This window comes from Felis catus, chromosome A1 (assembly GCF_018350175.1).
Source record: "Felis catus isolate Fca126 chromosome A1, F.catus_Fca126_mat1.0, whole genome shotgun sequence".
NCBI classification, from domain to species: Eukaryota; Metazoa; Chordata; class Mammalia; order Carnivora; family Felidae; genus Felis; species Felis catus.
The window spans coordinates 19,631,387-19,637,386 of record NC_058368.1 but is presented as its reverse complement, the minus strand read 5'-3'; positions in this window follow the sequence as shown (position 1 = coordinate 19,637,386).

The following is a 6,000-nucleotide window of genomic DNA, read 5'->3' as shown; positions in this document are numbered from 1 at the left end:
CCAAGCTTGTACCTTTTAGGCACAAGACTGGAAGAGCTTTCTCAGGGAAATTTGACCATTCCAGGAGAGTAGGCCTAAAAGTGTAGCCCTGGGGCCTTCCCTCTGCACACAGAGCTCCCAGCTAACTCTGTATTGCCCTCCTTAAATATGAATAGATGTTCAAGGATCACCAGGTACTTTAGAAAGCCTCTAATATGACATAGGCTAAAATTAACATACAACTGTAACTTGGAGGAAATAGAGAATATGCAGGGAGAGATAAATTATCATTCATGTCCTTAGAGAAATAAGAGAAGATACTGAGTAGCTGAAACAAGAATAAATAAGAGGTTAGAAATTTTTAGAAAATCAACAGAGTTACTGGCAATATGACCTACCAGGAATAAAAAGTGCAAGAAGTGAGTTGGAAGATAAAACTGAAGAATTAGCTGAGAAAAATGAGCAAAAAGACAAGAAAATAGGTCAGGGGAAGTTAAAAATGAATGAATGAAAGAATGAATGAATGAATGCCTCACCCAGAACTGCCATCCTCCAAATAATGAGACCCAAAAAGAAAAGAATGTAGAAGAAATTATCCAAGAAACAGTTCAAGACTATGTCCCAAAACACAAGTTTACAGACTGAAGAGGCCTTCGAGTGCCCAGAACAGTAAATGGAAATAGCTCTAAACCAGGATAAGGAATTTCAGAACACTGAGGTCAACAAGAATACACTAAAAGCCAAAAAGGAGAGAGGAAGGGTAGTGGGAGAGGGAGAGCAATGCACAGAAGACCAGAAATCAGAATAGCTGCAGATTTCTCCAAATGGCACAATGGAAGACAATGGAGTGATGACTTCAACAGTCTGAGAGAAATGATTTCCAGCTACGAGTTCTGTACTCAGCCAAACTGTCAATCCAGAACTGGATTCTAGGGCAATGCTCCCAGCTCTGCAGTCACCAACCCCAATTCTGTGGCTTTAGGGGAAATTCTGAGTGCATCTTACTATCCTTCAATAATACCTTGTCTGCTAAACTAGCCAGAGTGGGTTTTGGTTCTTTTTGCCTAAGTACCAGAAAGAGGCAGAGAGTAACTGTCTTGCTTTAGGCTATTCTCAGTGCCTAGCAAATCTTGAGCACTTAGTGCACGCAATCATGCTTAATGATAACAGGTCAGTGAATGAATGAATGAGGGGAGAATAGTTCCCCTGAAGTCAGCGACTGTGACCCTTAATGCCCCTGAGAGAAAGAGTGTGGGAGCCCTGTGGGCCCTGCCCCTCCTCAACTTGGAGCCACATAACCCAGTTTGCACTCAGACCTGACAACTCCAGATCCAAACGGGGTGAAGGAAAGATACCCCCTTGGTCTATGGAAGATACCACTATAATAATCTTTTTAACTCCAGCGCAGAATGAATTGCATGGGTGAATTCCCTAACTCCCGCAGGTGGGTGCAAGCACACATCACTACTTGCTTTCTTACTTTTTTTGCCCATCGTGAGCCCCTCCAGCTGGAAAGGCTGGTTTTGCTCATGGGTTATGACTGTGCTGCCTGTGTGTGCCTCCCTTCTGGTCCACAATTTCAAATGAGCTTCTAAGTAACACACAACAGTACTTGGCAACAGCCTGGCTGAGGCTCGATTGCTTGGGGGGCTGTGTCGCTGCACGCCACACTGCACTTTTGCAGAACTCAGAGCTGGTTGCTTAGCAACAAAATGAGATGCTGGTTTAACTAGTTCTAGATCCACATTTCCCTGATCAATGCAGAAGAAAGACCCCAGCAAAGACTTGAGAGGAGAGAATAATTGCTGATGTTGGTCAAGAGCTCACTCTGCATTAGGCACTGTTGGAAGTGCTGTGCACCGTTTTATACTCAGTGAACCCTCAGAGCAACCCATGGAGGTGGCACTAGTATTAGCTTCCATTACAAATGGGGAAACTGAGGCACAGGGAGCCCCGGGTGACACCACCAGTAAGAGACGGAATGGGGATTTGGACCCAGGTTGTCTCTGCTCTAGAACCCAACCTTTTTTAAATTAAGTTAAAATGCCCTGTTCAGTAACCATTCTGGACACCTGTCCCCAACTGCTGCTAAGACAGAACGTTCTTCCAATAGACAGTTGTGTGTTCTTTAGCCCCATAAAAAGTTAAGCTAAGCTTCTTAGGCCCCTCATATCTCAAGTACTCTTATCGATGATTGAACTTACCACACATAGCACACCACCAAAAGACATTCTGATAACAATTCTCTTGACCCTCTACCCACCTCACTCCAAACTCAGTAGAATGTCAGCTAAACTTGAACTTGGACCAGAGGTCATTTCTTGACCCTGATGTCCCCAAGGCTAAACCTGGCTCAAGGTGATGGAAATCTGTGGCTGGTCGAGGGACCTGGCTGGGGAAAGAAAACTGGAAGGAAAGAATCTCTTTGCAGAAGGTGCTGACATGGGGGGCGGGGGGAGGGTGACCACACCCCTCCCCAGTGCCCAAATACAATCCCCTGATAAGCTTCAGTTCATGCTTGCCTGTGGAAAACTACCCAGGATACATTTTAATGAAGCCCCTGGGTATGAGATTGGTGGTAGACAGCTGTCTCTTCCTACCAAGACACAAAGATTTGTTTAGACCCAGATTCCAAAACCAAAGCCTTTTACCTGTTCTTTCATCATCTTGGGTCTTCAGCCCCTGGCAACTCTATTCTAGCTACTGAACTGTCTGCCTCTCATCAGCCGGGCTGCTCCTTCCTAGCACAGATCTCTTCTAAGCTGGGGCCTCTCCTACTACCCTTTTTTTCATCCTCAGCCCTGGACCCTCTTTCTAATTTATTCTTTGCAGCTTTCCTGGGAGTGCCCTGGGAAAGAAGAGAGCCAGAGGGAGACCAGGAACCATTTGCCAAAGCATTGGCCTCTTTGCTTCTGGAACATTTCCTACATCCTCCCTAGACTCTAACTTGACCTCTTCCCAAGTTATATTCCCTTTTAATAGTCCCTGTTGGATTGCCCCTTGAAGGGTGGTCAGTAGACCACGGTCAGCCCTGGCTGTCTATCCAGAGGTCCTCAGGTAGGGAATTCAGGGAGTCATGAAGTCATTCCATTAGCCTTTCACCAAATTGAAACTGAGCTTCATTGTGAGTACCAGAAATACTGTTAGGTTCTTCCTCATCATTACATATCCTAGGGGCCAAAGGCAGGCTGCCCCAAAATGTGCCACTTTGTCATATTGAATATTTTAAATAAAAGTTCCTTAAAAGACAGCCTGTGCAAGCAGGACACTTTGACCCTCCTCTGTCCCCCAGAAAGCATGAAATGAATGTCCCATGTGAGAGGTACCCTGCCTATACCAGGAGGTGAGAAACATCCTTATCTCCAGAGATGGGAAATTCAGGGCTGAGAAGGCTGTATAAACAATCTTTGTTACTTTTTTTTTTTTTTTTACTAATTTACAACACCAGCCCAAATGCTGTTTAGAATTCCTTACTAATTCATAGGCATCTGGGTAGCTCAGTTGGTTACGTGTCCAACTTTGGCTCAGAGCATGATTTTGCAGTTCATGGGTTTGAGCCCCATGTGGGGCTCTGTGCTGACAGCTCGGAGCATGAAGCCTGCTTTGGATTTTGTGTCTCCCTCTCTCTCTGCCCCTCCTGCACTTGTGCTCTGCCTCTCTCTCTCGAAAATAATAAAATAAAATTAAAAAAACATTTTAGAATTCCTTACTAACTGAAGCTCCCAAAGTTAGGTTTTTCTTGTCCTGTCAAGCCCTCATAGACTTATTGTCTTCTCACCTAAAAAGCACAGAAACTGCTTGCCTTAGTCATTTCTTCAGGTCTCAATTTCATTATTGGGCCTCCACACACAGGTAATAAAACTTTGGGTTTTTTTTCTGTTAACCTGGCTCATGTAAATTTAATTTAATCCAGCTGGAAGACGTTGAGGGTAGAGAAGAATTTTTCTTTCCCTTCAATGTGTATGGACCTACACATGCTCCAAAGATTACCCTATGTCTTGGTTAATGCTCAGTTAACTTCTTTCCACCTCATTTGCATTTATGTTATCATTTACTGTTAACTTTTATTATCATGATGGCTTATATCCTCATTTCTAAAACTGAGCCATTGGCTGCAAAGTGGCTTATAAATGGAATGTGCTGGAATGGAGATGATGTTTTGGGGAGTAATGGGTGATGAGAAAGCACGTATTGGAGGGTCTAGAAAACCCATTTTAAGAGTCTAAATTTATTATTAGGTATTAGAGAACCATTAAAGGCTTTTATTTGTTTGCTTGCTTTTGCATGCGAAAATTTCTTTTGCTATTTATTCCCTCAACTAGCTTATAGAAGACAGGATTCTGTTAAACAGAGCATCATTTGTCAGCAGAATAGTGAATTTGAGATGCAAGTTGGAAGGCAGGGGCAGGGAGAGAGGGATTCATCTGGATGCTAAGGGTAAAAGTCTTTGGAATTCTTAGCTGGTGGTGGTAGAATTTCTACCCTGCAAAGGGAATGGAGATTCAGTTTGAACAGAGGCCTGAAGCTAAAGCCCCTTCTTCCAGCCAAAACTTGACACTTGCCATGGTTCCCAGGAGTGATCTGAAAAGCACGAAGTGAGCACCAGGGATGGAAGAGAGAAAGTAACATGACAAAATGCAGGAGGGCTCCATAGAGGGGCACAGTGTGACCCCTCTCTGTTGGCTTCTTCCCGTCTGTTCCCAATTTATCACTTAAGGACTCAGGACTTCAGAGGATTAAATGTGACCATCTATGTAAAATACCAAACACATAGTAATTCCTCAACAAATTACTCCCTGCTTTTTCTCCCCTCCACCTCATATAATACATCCCATTACACTGTAAGGCAATGCAGGGATTTTGTCTGGCCCATCTTTGTATCTTCAGCTCTTTCCTCAAAGCTTGGCTTATGGTAGGTGCTCAATAAATATTTGTGGTCATGAGAGAATGGACCATAATTTACTAAGCCCTTCTACCAGCACTGAACATTATGTTTGTTTTTTAATTTTTTTTTCATTATAGGGGCGCCTGGGTGGCTCTGCCGGTTAAGCATCCAACTCAGGCTCAGGTCATGATCTCCAGGTTTGCGGGTTTGAGCCCCACATCAGGCTCCGTGCTAACAGCTCATAATCTGAAGCCTGCTTCAGATTCTGTGATTCCCTTTCTCTCTGCCCTTTCCCTGCTCATGTTCTCCCTCTATCAAAACTAAACATTAAAAATATATTTTATTATAAAAATCACTGCAATGAATATATTTGTTCCTATTTTGGATTATTTCTTTTGTTTAGACTCAAGGAAGTAGAAATTGTGAGTCAAGGGGTAAAGTTCCCTGAATTATTTTCTGACACGTCTGTATTAATTGACCATTCTACCAGCTCTGTATAAATGGCGTTGGTTTTACTACCGTGTCAGAAAAACTCAGTTTTCCACCTGGCTGTGTCTCTTTTACCACTCACACTTCACTTTTGACAATTCTGGTCACCAAATGTGACCAGGTTTCCCCCACACCAAGCAATACTCTGCAACCCACCATTTAATTCACTGTGACATTGTCTACCTGGAGATAGTATCAGATCCCACTGGTTAAGGGCTCAGCGCCTCCCACTTCAGATGCCAGTTGTAAATAGTGGGTCTCTAGGTTACCCCAAAATTCTGTTTGATTCAACTATAAATCAGAGGTTCCCAACAGACCCTCCTCAGGTTAGATAATTTGCTAGAGCAGCTCACAGAACTCAGGGAAGCACTTACTTACGTTAACCAGTTTCATAGTGGATAGGAGAGAGGAAGGAGATGAGCAGCCAGATGAAGAAATGCCTAGAATGAGATCTGGGAGGGTCCTGAGCACAGGGGTTCCTGTCTTCATGAGTCGGGGTTCATCACCCTCCCTATGTGGGTGTGTTCATCAACCTGGAAGTTCCCTGAACCCCGTGTTATTGGCATTCAGTGCAGGCTTCCTCACTTAGGCATGATCCACTATTAATTCTGTTTCCAGCCCCACTCCCTCCCTGGGGAAGTCGAAGG